General features: G+C 42.6%; 2 protein-coding genes across 7 annotated transcripts in view; one reads left to right on the forward strand and one right to left on the reverse strand.

Annotated features, from left to right (window-relative positions):
• CLCN3 (chloride voltage-gated channel 3) overlaps window positions 1-13,588 on the reverse strand; it is an 83,105-nt gene extending 69,517 nt beyond the window's left edge. Inside the window, exon 1 of one of the 3 annotated variants that reach the window (XM_075500318.1) lies at window positions 13,444-13,588. The gene's annotated coding sequence lies outside the window, so the exon portion shown is untranslated. Of the gene's footprint in view, window positions 1-12,282; window positions 12,556-13,443 lie in introns of those variants that run through there. The other 2 variants (XM_075500317.1, XM_075500320.1) reach the window with 2 other exon arrangements.
• NEK1 (NIMA related kinase 1) overlaps window positions 12,603-14,220 on the forward strand; it is a 50,187-nt gene continuing 48,569 nt past the window's right edge. For all 4 annotated transcript variants that reach the window (XR_012775523.1, XM_075500324.1, XM_075500322.1 and 1 more), the window contains exon 1: window positions 12,603-13,362. The gene's annotated coding sequence lies outside the window, so the exon portion shown is untranslated. The remainder of the gene's footprint in view (window positions 13,363-14,220) is intronic.

A 14,220-nucleotide genomic window follows, 5' to 3' on the forward strand; every position in this document is an offset into this window, starting at 1 on the left:
CACTGGGACTTCCTAGAAGTGTTTCCACTCACTGCATTGTTCGTCACCTTCCTCCACCTGCTCCATGCACCAAAAATTATATTCTAGACTCTCATCTGCCAATTGGCCTCCTGTTTGAGTGAAATCCTTGTTACTTTTACAGTCATCTGATTTTTCCTACATTCTGATGAGGTTTGCAAGGAGACAGAAAACTCTACTGCCTCATCCATAAAAGTAGCACTAAAAGACAAAAAGCACAAGACACAAACCCCTCCCTGTAGCGCATTGTAAATTTTAGTCTATTGTGTTCTCTTCCTGTTGTATATCTGACTTTAATAGTTAATTTTTTTCACTTCTGTAGTAATCTTTATTACAAAGGAGAAAACAATTAAGCAAGAGAAAGACCACCGTTCAGTCAGCAATCACAAAGAGTCGTTTGTAAATGTATCAAAACAACAAAGAGGTAGCAAATCTAGACCCCCGAAGTACTAATTCTGTATAAAGCACAGGCCTCCAAACTCAAAATTCAGACTGCTCCAAGAAGTCTTGTAGGTCCTTACTGTTAAGTGTGCAGAAGTGAGAGTATCTCTCTTGTAAACCACAGGCAGAAACACAACTAACAAAAGCAATTACTTGAGCTCAGAGGGAATTGATTTTATAGTGTTAACAGACACAAATTAAGGAGGCATGAGTAGTGAATTCTGTTATTAACACTTTGTTGTTATGTTTGATGCATACTGAGGGCATGGCTAAAGCCTGCTTAATCTTTTAATTATTGTACCAAGTTTGGAAGCCACACACAGATTTTTCATCTAATAAAGACATTTTCCTGTAATAGTCTCAGCAGAAATATTTATTACAGTATAAAGGTGGAACACTGTAGATGTCTCTCTTTAAAAAAAAAAAAAAAGAAGAGATAAATTTTCTTTATATTAAATTCCACAGCTTCAGTTAATCTTACTACAAACCTGCTATTCAGAATAAGAGAAATAACTCTCCCGTTGGATGTCTTTTTAATCACTTTAGAGAAATGTCAGAACAGTAGATTACAGATATTACATCTTCCAATAATTGAGAAAATGCTTTCAGCCTGGTCTACAATGGAAGGGAAAGTTTCATCAATTAGTCAGTAACTGACAAACAAAACCAACAGACTCTCCAGAGCCAGACCACGCATACGGCGAAGAATCCCTGCATCATGTCTGCACAAATGTGATTCCACAATGCCAACTCGTCTGGCACACACATCACTACAGTTACATGATAGGCATGACACTACAGCCCTTCTCTTCTTGTTTTGAAACACTACATGCCTCCTGCTGCAGAAGTATTGCTTTTGACAGACATCTTCAACAATCAAGCAAACACCATAACACCAAAGCCATTCATTTTGAGGGCCCTAACCAAGATTCTTAAGAACCGTACATTAATTCTCCACATTCCCAGAGAGTCAGCTACCCCAACTACTTCATATCTGACACTGTTACAGATACTGCCTTGTAGCAGCACGCAGCAATGGCAGGAATGCAGGAAACTAAGGCCATGAAAATGTTAATTGTTCAATAAGGTTCACATAGGACTAAATTTTACTTCTTGAGAGCATGTCAGTCACTAATTTGTCCACCACTACCTGCAATTAATGGGGGGGGAGGACAGCTTAGGTCAACATACAACAAATTTCCTTGTGTGCCTTTAAGAAAATGGTTTGTTTAACAAACTAGGATACAAAGTTAGGGATATGCTATCTTGAGCTGTGTTAAACATTCAAGACAACTTAAAAGTGTATGCTCATGTGACCTTAAAAGAGTGTTAGCAGGTAAGAGATCTGCCTCGCTTGAGTGAAGGAAACGGAGTGATGTGGACCATGAGAGTAGACTCCTCCTCAGAAATAGATTGCTGGAAACAGCAATAATAAAGAAAAGGAAGAGCCAGGAAAATGTTTTTTGTATGACTACAACAGCCAGAAGAGAACCAGTATAATGCCTAATCAACCCAGTCTGATGTAGATTATCCCTTGTGGATACTGGAAGAGTGCATTCATACAAAAGACCCTGCACAAATGCTTATGGAGATGTGAAAAGAGAACTAACCAGCCAACTCGCCATTTTATAATGTCAGATTCATTCCACAGATTCCCTGCCCTATCCAAATAGGCACTGAAAGGCAAGTGGGGAAAGATGGAAGTTACTCAAGAGAAATTACAAACGCGGAAAAAGGTACTGGCTGAATGCTAGCCAAATCCAATATCCTGAAAAAAAACAAACAAAAAATCCTACACCAGATTCCCAACAACCACTAGTTACAGTAAATATTTAAGTAATAAACATTTTTTTAAAACCTAGACTACTGTAAAAATCCAAGAGACATTACAAAGGATTAATGAGAACATTAGAGATATTATATTTAACTTACTTCTATGAAGCATAATAGTTTTGATCCAGAGTCCAGTCCATACACCTTAGAAAGCAGACTCAAAAATGCTTCAGATTATCTTTGAAAAAAACAAAAATAGTGAAGTAGTGCACTGTAAGAATGAAAAAAAAAAAAACAACAAAACCAACACAAAAAACAACTAAGTGATATTCAGGGAGCGCTTAGAACAGGGAAGGAATTTGACTCAACTCACATACCTAAGTCCATGAAAAGACTGTAAAGCAAAAAAGGTGCAACTAACCCGTCACGCTTCCATTACTAAGGTATTTCCGGGATGTCCTGACCCATCAAAATTATTCTACAAAGCAAGTTAACAGGGAAGCCTCTGACACTAAAAAAAATGAAACAACAAAAAAACCCAAACCCAACACAAACAAAAAAAAAACACCAACAAAAAACCAAACAAAACCAAAGAACAGGCAGCTAAAGTGGGATGTCTTACCTATTATGCCTGGGGAGAGGGAAGAAAGTAATAAGCATACCGGTATATCAAATTGTGAAAGATTTGATGAAATAACAGTATAGGCAGGAGTTACATTGGTAAAGGAGAACAGCACAGAAACAGCTACATTACCAGTAGAAAAAGCATATAAGGCTATTGCAGTTTTCTGCACAGTCTAGTACCTCAGGCACTTTTCTGCTCTCAAACGACAGACGCCTGCTTATCTTTCAAGTTCTACAAATAAAAGGTCAAACAGACAAGCGAGTCAGCTGAGGGAACCACTTCCAGTGCAGAGAAGTGTCTCTGGAGAAGACAGTAGGACAGTAAGAATTCTGATTTACAGGACATTTGCTGTCAGGCGATCTGAGTAATCTGTAAATCTCTGCTATGTGCTCTGTTGTCCCGTAAAAACACTTCTCTGTATCTCAAAGGGGTGGCAGGAAACAAAGGCATCTTGTTATTTCCCTGGGAGGGGGGTGGAGTGAAAACTTAAAAGTACTCTTCCAGATTCCAGATTACAAACCTGCTTTAAACAGTTGAAAGAAAAAAACCAAAACAAACAAAAAAAACTAAACCCAAAACCACAACAACAAAAAAACCACAATGATTGATCTTGTTAACAGAAGAGCTCTTTCCTAAACTGAGAAGAATATTGATAAACCCCAAAATCAGTGTAATGTTCAATTTTTCTGTTCAGTAATAACAGCTAAGAGCTAAAAGGCAGTCATCTGTCCCCTAACTCACACATACCTTCCTGCAAACCCTACACGAGGACAGCACCTAGTGAGAAATGCTACGCAGACATAAAACAAAAGCAGATGAAATTAAAATTAAGAATACAATCTTTACACATAAGAATGTGTTCTACAGTAGAGAAAATGCAGTGATAGCAATAGAAGAGTCATTCGCTGAAAATTTTTGAAAACACTATAGCATTTTAAAGGTTTTAACTGGTAAGAACCGCCAAAAGTGATTATTTGTTATAAAATAGTCAGGAATTCTATATAAATCATCTTATTAAAAAAAGTATCCAACTACTATACATTTTAAGAACAGGTAAATAATGTGACAGAAACATTCCCCACACGTAAATTAAACTTTTAACACATATCCCATATACGGGGATCTATGTCAGAACAACTGCCCACAAGATGGAATCAGTCAAGAACATCTTTGAATGCTTAATTCCAAGCCTCCCATGTTATGTTAATTTAAAATAGTGCAGTGTCATCTTTTTTATTTTTTAAATAAGCCTGCCCTTCAGAAAGAAATTTTGAGCTCAGAAATTATAAGACTTTTACAACAGTGTTTTAAAACAAAGGCCATGTTGTGGCCACTCTTTCATCCTTAGTCTCACCAGCATCAAAATTACATTCCCATTTTCATCGCACACCCAGCATATCTAGCCTCCATTTATTTATTTTGCCTGTCACGTGAAGATAGTTAAGCAAGATGAGAACATCACTCATCTTCCAAACTTCAGGTTTGGAAAAGGGGTGAATGAATTGTGAGGAATTTCTTACTGTAATTTTTAGATCACTAGCAGACTACTTCTTCATAAAAAGCTTCAAAAAATTTTACAATTCAAATGAAATACAGAAAGGAAGATGAGCAAAATAGCAGCTTTCCTGAACTTTCTCAAGTCAGCTCAAACCACAAAAACCCTTAAGGATACTCAAGAATCCAAACTGTTAAACATTAGGGATTGCATATGCTAACCTTACAAAAATAAATACACAGAAGATCATTCTCTGTAGCATTCAAAAAAACCCACCTGGAACTAACTTAACTGATCTCAGGAACAGGACTGCTCCTATTGCAGTCATTTAGTATGAAAGGATCTTTGTCAAGTTTTAGGTCATATTTAGAAAAATAAAGTCACAAAGGAGCACTGCCAGTTAACTGAAGCTATTTGAGTTTACAAAAAAAAAAACCTATTTGAGTTTATGTAGTACTTTCTCTTGGAATAGAAGATAAAAAGTCAGTTTCCAAAAATATACATAGGTAAAGCTTAGTCTAGTTCCATTCACAGCTACCTCCAAAATAAAATCAATGTTCATGGAGGAAAGAGACACATAAATATTCTTTAAACAAGAAAGCAAGTAAGGACAAGAACAGAAACGCACAGACAAAACTACATGAAAAGATAACATTTGTAAAGCACGAAGACAATCTTATCTTTAAAACTGTAACAAGAAAACAGTATTCATATCTACTTTCTAGATTCTATGGAATTTTACCACTCTTAGTTATAAAAGCTTAATATAACATAACAGGCTGAAAAATTTTTTCACTTTTATGATACATACCAATACAGAATATCACCACTATATCTGATCTTCACAAAAGCAGAATCAATAATAAATACTCATTTTTATAGCATTTTTTATCTTCTCAGCTTTAAAAAAAAAAAAAAACAAACACAAACCTAAAAACTGCCAGCCTAATTACAGGATGAATACTGAACTCATGCTTCTAGTCATATGATTCCAAACATTAAGGGCATTGACTTTAATTTGTATAAAGTATTCAAAACTACTTCATCTCCACTCTCTAAAATGTCTTAACCACTAAGGCTATGGCTATGCCTCGTTGTGACAGCTGAAGACTTATACCACCTGGCACAAAGATATTAGCCTACTTGATGGAAGGGATTGCTTCTTTCACATTCACCAAGTTACTAACGTGAATACTTTTTAATTGCTTTCAACCAAAACTGGCTGGATTAGCTGAAAACTCAGATTTAAATTTACTAAACTAATCTCATTTATTGATACATTAGAAAAAACTCTGCTATGAGAGTTGAAGAGTAGTCTACCACACAGGCACTGTAATAAACAGCTACATGAGTGGTAAGGTCTTTAAGGGGTTTTTAGTTTATTTAAAAAGAAAAAAAAAAACAAGCTAAGAACATAATCCCTTAGCATGAACCTGAACTAAATATAAAAGCAAACATAACTCAAAAGCTTAAGCTTCACAGGCAAGTACTGGCCCTTAGCCAAGTCATCATAAACAACTGTGTCCATGGCTGCCACTTTGGAGCAAGCCTAAAGTACACATAAGATATAGTATTAGTTTCTAAACTAATGGGTCAGTAAGTATAGCTGCAAATATTCTGTCCAGGAAAGAAAAGATGGAGAGTCCCCTTAGCAAAAAAATCTCTGGTGTTCCTTCTGTGATCATGTTCAGATGAGAAAATCACTGAAATTCATTAAGACAGCTGAAAGGCAAAACCCTTACTCCTCTTTTGAAGGGCAGGAACTACGACTGTAGGTTCCACTGAAGACAATGTAACTTCTGTCTGTTGAGTCTTTGGCCATGACGCTCATTTTCTGTTTGATGAAAAGACACAGCAGCAGCATGCAACCTTCTCTTTACAGTTTTCAAAGGATTTCACTCTGTTTTAATGTGGACTTGCATTGCAGTCATCTGAGGGTTACACAAACAATGGAGCAGAGCTTCCACCCACTACCAGAATGACCAGAAGTCGTTATTCATATTACTTTTATCTTTTCAGAGAAATGCACTGAGTAGTCCTTAGTTATGTGCACTGATTCATAAGTTCAGAGTCACACCTGAGCTGGGTAGCTTTCAGATAATTTCGTTCAAGTTCAATACATTTGCATCTGAATGATCTGAAAGTACTCAAGGAATGAAAAAGAAACTCTAACATAAAGGAAATAAGAGAGCATCACAGAAAAGAGGCTCTGCAAGCCAAGACAAAGAGCATATGAGAGCACAGACTCCGGCAGAAAGAAAAGCACATGAAAAGTATTCATTCTTGATAGGCAAAATTGTAATTCAGGATCGTCAAACTGGAATCTGAAAAAGCACCACTATCCCCAGTTTAACTCTAAGCATCTTCTCAATAACAGCAGCTACCACAGATTTTTAAGGTCCTTGTACTGAATTCCAACTTCTTTATAAACACACTAAAGCTGCCGAGATCAAGAAAAAAAAAACCTGCAGAGCTCTCCAGAGTACAGCACTGGCATACAACCACTGCTTATGAGATCTTGTGGGGACCCCCGGTGGTTCCTGTTTACTTACACTCCCTACTACTGGTTTTCAAACGTCAAAGAAGTGAAGAGAACACCAGCTAATGAGGAACCCATTCGCTGTACTCTGGTTAGAAATGACAAGTCTGTGGTCACCAAAAAATAAAAAAGGCTGGGGGCTCTTCTTGGGATCTGTAACAAACAGATAATTTGACAGATGCGCTATGTAGAGCTATTCAAACTTCAAGGCTAGGAGGCCTGACAGTAGGCTTGCTCTTTTTCTTGCTTTGGATCTTCTCAAGCAGTAGTGTTAAGGCAGCAAGGTGAGGAAGGACCAAAGTGATCTGCAATCAACACCCGGATCTGGCTCATAGCTGACCTTCTTGGCTGTACTAGACAGAAGCCACTAGAAGAAGTAAATAAATAAATCTGTTAAGAGAGACCTGTGAACTTCTGATGTTAATAAATAAGATTGTTAACAGCTTGTTTCTGTTTTTTGATAAAAACATATACACTAGCCAAAGGAGATTAAAAATAAACCCAAAAGGCAGTGAAGCCCTAAATGCACAAACACGACCAAAAGTGAAGCATTCACTAAATCAAGTGTGTTAGCAGTTCTGAATGCACAGCAAGTTCCCCTCACTTAAATATTCTTCTCTCCAGCTATAAAACTTAGTTGGCTGGTTGGCAAGTACAACTTCTAAAATTATGTGTACTTTGTCAGGGTCTACAAATGGTAGACAAGTTTCTGGCAGGAGAGTCTGGAGGGCAATTATTACTGTTAAATAGTGGTATCGAGCTGAAAGTAAGAATCAAGGTGGATATTCTATGAGGAAAAAAAGAAAGTGGCTTCGTGGGAGATCTTTAATTTTGAAAATTACAGAAAAGAGATTCAGTAATACTTTACTAAAAGGTGAGACAGTTCACTGGGTTTATAGATCAAATTTACTAAAAATAATCCATCCTCTACCTAGCTGAAGAACCAAAAGGTTTTTTAAAATTTGTAGAGAGGAATAAACATTCAGATTTTTCTAACTGTGGTAATAACTTTAATACTCAGTGCACAGGTTGTTAGGTCTCTTCAAGTGTTCTGCAGTCTTATAAGCTTTGTTGCTAAGTTAAAAGAATATTCATGTCTCAGCACAAAACAGAAGAAAACTGGTAAGCCTGTGAGACTGACAACAATTTTAAGTATTTACTCATTCTTGTAGTGTTCCATATGAGAATAAAAGTTTTCTGCAAGACAAGCAGCAAAAAGTCAAATAATAATTAAAAAAATCCGTAGTTTTCTTTCCTAGAGATAGCCCCCTTGGAAATTTGTAGATTCACTGTTCAGAATCAGAAAATGAGCACGTTTGGAAGCATATGGAGAACTGCATTTTTTTTTTTCCCCAACACATACACAAGAGACAAATCAATAACAGAAATCTCGGGGGAAAAGCTGCAGTAGATCAAGAACTGCAGATAACACCTCAAAAACCAACAAATCTGGCAGAGAACACTAATTTGGAGATAACAGTGGAAGGAACTCAAACACAAACTTATCTTTCAGGAAGACAAGTACTTGAATTTTAACTAGCAGGATGTCAAAATAGGAAATGTTTCTTCATTATACTCTATTGCAGTATGAACACGAAAATGCACGTTTGAGCAATTCCTCTTTCATGATCTTTTTAGAGAAATTTATCAAAATATACCGAAAAAAAGAAAAAAGTAACAGCAAAGGTTATTTTTATCAAAGGGTCTGTGCTTTAGGACTGAACTTAGTTCACTTTTTCATTTACAACAGTAAATTAGCCTCCTTAGCCTCCCAAAGTAAGCACAGAGCCTACTCCTGTAACTAGAAAGCCTAAGCAAAATGCTTAGCAAACAAAAAAGCTGAATGTCTAGAAAGTTTAAGGGGAAATAACTGACTAGACTCTCTGCAAGTCATTAAAAATAACCACTGGTACCCACTACGAAGTTATATTCAGGAGTACATATTCAAGATTACTACATAATACAAGCAAATAAGCATACTCCAGATGTAAATAGACTTACAACTATTTTAACAGCTTTGTCTAAAATCCTTTCTACTATGCATGAAGCCCAGGAACTACTTTGTCAACTCTCGTCTCCCTGATAATGACAGGTATTATCAACTCATTAAATATAACCACCATCTCAACGTTTTATGTTGATTTTTCAGTTTCTATCTTTTTAAAGCAGAGCACAGGTCCCAGCAAACATTATTTTTATGGTCTGTTTACAACCCCCTTATCAGAATCAATTTAAATGAGCACTGTTTTGTCTAAACATTATTCTCTCAGATGATTGTATAAAGGCTTCCAAAATTAAAAAACAAGGTTCAAGCTAAACAGCTGTAAAAATGTATAATTGTCAACCTTCTAATATTCCAAGCATCTTCAGTTTCCAAAGCCTGGCATATAAACAAGCACAAAGTACTATGTTGCAAAGCCTAGAGCTGCATACATCACTCATGAGCACAGGTAAAAAGATGGCCTGACACCTGAACAGATTTAGGAAGTCAGCCAACACAGAACCTGCACTTTCAGGTTATGACATAAGGGAAAGACTGACACAGGGAGCACAGAATTGGGAACTTGGCCCTCAGAGCACTCAGGCATAAAGTTGAAATCTTAGTTTGGGGAAAATGAGCGGGGAGGGCGTATAAGGAGTTTCATGCGCATGATCACTGCTACTGCTGACTGCCTTCAGAGATTACTGGGTTACTGCTGCTGCCAAGGAGGTGCCAAAGCAAGAAATTTAGGAACATGCAACCTAAAGTCTGAGACTTAGGAAGTGAACTCTTCAAACAACTCTGAACTGGCACTGTGCCGTTTCTGGCACAAATCTCTTCAACAGTAGAGCTTCTATTCCACTTTTTTATTATGACCAAGTTAAAAATATCCCTACTGCCAAATCATTATAAGACTTTACCCTGAAAACTTGATCTGCACAGTAACACCTATCCACATACAGATGAAGTCACTTAAATAAGAGGAGGGAAAAAGATTCTGAATGTTCCTAGAATGCCTTTTGGCAATGGCTGTGAACTTGGAACAGTTGTCCCAGCTTTAGTGCTTACATTCAAAGAATGCAACTCTGCTGTTCAAATACCAAGGTAAGACACACACACAGAGCCCCCAAAGCCCCAAAGCAAAGTGGGGGGATGGGGAGCACCAAAGTGTATATTCATTGAACAGGAGAAGACATATTATGCAGCTAGACCCAGCTGTTCATAAAATAATGAGCACGCAGTGGGTTCTTACTTGCAAGTTACTGAAACATCAGTTTGTGACAAACATTAGGCGTGGAAGAGAGTGCAAGAGGAAGTACAAACATAGTCTCAAGAGAAAAATGCAGGCAACTCATAAAGTAAAGTGGCTCAGAGCAACGCAGTCATGCAGAGCAATGACCAACAGCTTCAAGTGTCTTTCCCGGTTGAGGATTTGGATAGGCTTGTTCTTATTACAAGTCAAAATTAAGCACGAGAGAGAGAAGAGAGATACCCCAGGATTACTTTGACTTGCAAGTATGCACCGTAGGGAGAACAGTGGTATTGTAAACCACTCACAGATAGGATGCTGTAAAGATTTGGGCAAAGACGGCCTGGGGAATCATAGAACACGGAAAACGTATTTCTAGAAATATTGCAATACACATTATGCATGACATCTACTATTGTCAGGCAAATAATTCTTAGGACTGACATACCAATACTAAACAGAAGCAAACAAGAAACAAGCTCCATTTTTCTGGGCACTATATACCTTTTATTTTCACAGGTGTTGCAGACAGATGCAAAGTCATTTTGTTTCAAGCTGTGACTTTCAAGCTAGCTGCAGTTTTCTCACAGCAGAATTGCTTCCCATTTTGACAACTCAGAGTACTGAGCAGCAAGTTTACATCTGTTTGCCAACCAAAGAGACAAGACATCAAATTTAAAGTAGTTAGCCAGTGTAAGATTTTTATCTTAGAAAAAATGATAGTGACAGTTGGTGAGTTCTCTAGGGGCTTATTTTACTTCACAAAGGTACATTTCCTATAATGCACGAATGATTTTTTTTTTTAATTTTACATTAGAGCATATTGAGGTTTCCTTAAATAGAGAAACAGTATTGATAATTATCTGCTTTCAAATCTGTCATCAAACACGTCCTTCATTCAAATAGCTGGTTTTGCAAAGAAGCATCTATGTTGCCAAGGGATACAGAACATAAAACCCTTCACAGGTCCACCAAGAAAGGCATCTGAAAGCAAAAAGTACCAAAACATCTCACACTTAAATAATCATGAACTTAATTTCTTTCACAAACTCTGCACCATAAACTTCAGAGGTCCAACAACCTCAAAAAGGAGGTGCAAGTCCTAAAACCCAAATGATGACCATTTTGGAACATCTTTCCAAAAATATTTTGAAGTGTCTATTCTAACACAATTTAGCAGCAGAAACATTTTTAATTTGCTTTTAAGGCCTTGTTTTATCTAGTTCAGTACTTTAAAGTGTGACACAGCAAGTTTACTATTCAACACTGAACATATTTCACTATCAGCACACAATTTTCCACTACCACACTTGCCACTGCTCAATTTAAGTGAGAACTGATACATTTTACTGTTTTACTGTCAGCTCCACGTTTTTGGATAGGGAAGGGAAGGACTTTGGATAAGCAGGGAAGGTAACAGGAAAGAATGCAGTCAGTCGTCGGTTTTAACCTCGCTGACCTGCACCCTCCTCATTTAATTAAGAGGCTTCAAGAAGAGCCCATTATCTCCCTCTCTTGTGTAACAGCAGCCAAACCCGTGAGCCAACATAAAGTGAGCAGCTCAAGCAGAATAATACTTCTAACACCGTTTACGTGGGGAGGAGACGCTGCATCTTCCAAGTTGCAGAGCCCCTCAGTTTTCTCTATGCGAAGGAGAGATGCCATACAAGAACACCGAAATCAGGTGACGAGGTTACACGCTGTGTAAAGAGGCAGGGCGCTCCCCCTCACGCCGGCCTTTCCCGTTTCGGGGGAGGAGGAGAGGTAAGTTGAGGGGTCCATGAAGAACCACCATTTCTGCCCCTTCCCTCCTGCCGGCCGCAGGACGAATCGGTCTCGCTGACGGGGGCGCAGCAGCCGCTCCGCGGGCGGGCCGTGTGGCGGGGGCTGCCTTCTCCTCTCCTCTCCTCTCCTCCCCCCGCTCCGCCGCGGTCGGGCCGGAGCCGCCACCTCGGCCTCGCTCGTTACGACGCCAGCGGGCAGGACCGAGCGGCCCGCCCGCAGCCCCTCCTGTCACGTCGCAGGCGCCGCGGCCACTGTCCCGTGCCGTGGCCCTCCGCCGAGGGGAGCAGAGGAGAGGAGAGGAGAGGGGAGGGGAGGGGAGCCGAGCCGAGCCGAGCCGAGCCGAGCCGAGGGGAGCCAAGCCGAGCCCCGCCCCTACCTGTCCGGGTGGCGCCGCCTGCTGCTCCCCGGGGAGGCGCTGGCTCATCCTCCTGCGGCGGCGGGGCGGGGTCGCGGAGACGCCGCGGACACCGGCTCGGCCCCCGGCCCAACGGTCGCTCCGCCAGCCAGCCCCGCCCCCTCGACCTGGGGGCGGGGCTTCCTGCCACGCACGCGCGCCGCCACTCGGCGCCTGCCGGGCCGCCGGAGTCAGCGTCACCGCCGCTACTTCCGGTTCCCCCTCCCGCCCGCACAGAAGGGCGTGGCTTCTCGGCGGCCCCTGAGGGGCGCGGCCGTTAGGCGCGTGCCTGGGGCGGGGGGTGGCGGCACCGCCGGCCCTGAGCGCGCTCGGGTGTCCGGCTCCCTTTCGCGCCGGAGGCGCGTCGTGAGGCGGCCCCTTCCGTGAGGGCGAGTTACGGGCCCAGGTTACCGCTGGCCGCTGCGCAGAGCGGGCCGTACCGGGGGAGCAGGAATTACCCCGTTACGGAGCAATTCCTCCGTGCTTCAGAACGGGGAGAGAGCGATTTCCCAGGTAAAAGAGGTGGCTCGGCACATCGCAGCATCGTTTGGCTTCTGGCTGAACCAAGACACGTCTAAATTTCGCGGGCAGTGCGCGCTCTGACGGAAGGGTCCGAAGGGCTTAGAAATTTTGCTTATCTGCAGATGAAGTGCAGATCTCGGGCTGAGCACGTAGCTCCCGGGTACTATCAACGTGAGGTAGGCGCGGGACATTCCAGTGCCTGCCGAGACACTGAGACCAGTAAAGAGTTTACTGAACACACGTCGACAGAATAGAGGTTCCAGCAAAATATTGTGGCAGGTTAGGTGGGGTTTTTTTCAGGGAAAAATGATAAAATATCCGCAGGTTCGTTTATACCAAAGACTAACAGGACTGAGCAGTGCTTTGTAGTGCGCGTACAGGAATGATGGATCACGACGGTTAGAGTGAGACTGAAAAAAAGCACTGTGAATCACGAGCCTCTACTCGTATTTGCTATCAACATGCGCTTTTGACTGGGGCGTAGAGGAACCACAGACGCCACCTCGGAGCCAGCTGCCGTGCGCAGCCCGACCCTCCCGAGTAAGTTTCGGGCACAGCCCCGCTGGGCCACGCTTCCCCCTACAAATCCCGTCCAGGGGAAGTCCCTGGGAAGACACCTACCGCCGGTGCCAAGGTGCGCGGGCATGGGGGTCACGGTTGGCTCGTGAAAGACGTACAGCTGTTGCATTTTTGTTCCCTAAGCGCAAAGAGCCATCGCCGCCCTCCGCTGCGGCGGGAAGCCCGTCTCCCCGCCCCGGCGCGGCTGCGGGCAGGCGCCGCCGGAGCCCCGCCCCCGGCCGTCACGTGACTCCTGGCCGTGCGTTACCAGGGTGAAGCACCGCTAACGCGGGAAGGGCGATCCGGCGAACTTGCTGCCCCGCCTTGACACACGTCGCCCAATGGGAGCTGAGCCGCTGGGCGGGGCCGCCAATAGCGGCTGAGGGGGCGGGCCCGCGGCGGGCGTGAGGCTCGGTTGAGCGGCCGTGGCAGCGGCGGGCGAAGCGGGGAGGTATGCTGGGGTGGGGATGGGGCGACGCTTCCGCGCGGCCGGTGGCAGCAGCCCCCGCCGTTGGTGGGGCCAGGTTCGCGGCAGGTTGTCTCTCTCAGTCGCTCCAGGGCGGGGGGGTGGTGTCTCCGGCTGTGTCTCTCTCCCTGGCGCCGGTCATGCCCTAGCTGTGCGGGGGTGGCGGCCTGGTGGGGCCCGGTTGAGGAGCGTGGCCCGCCCCGGCGCCTGGCCTGGGGACCTCCCCCTGTTGCCGTGCTGGGGCCGGCGGGCAGTGCGCGGTGCCGCTTTCCCTCCGCCTGGTCGTGGCCTGGCCGTGCGGTTCGGGTTTGTCGCCTCACCTTCTCCGCGCCCAGCGGTCGGTCGGTCTGTCTCGGGGTGTGACTTGTGCCCCG

Source organism: Mycteria americana, chromosome 4, assembly GCF_035582795.1.
Source record: "Mycteria americana isolate JAX WOST 10 ecotype Jacksonville Zoo and Gardens chromosome 4, USCA_MyAme_1.0, whole genome shotgun sequence".
Classification (NCBI taxonomy): domain Eukaryota; kingdom Metazoa; phylum Chordata; class Aves; order Ciconiiformes; family Ciconiidae; genus Mycteria; species Mycteria americana.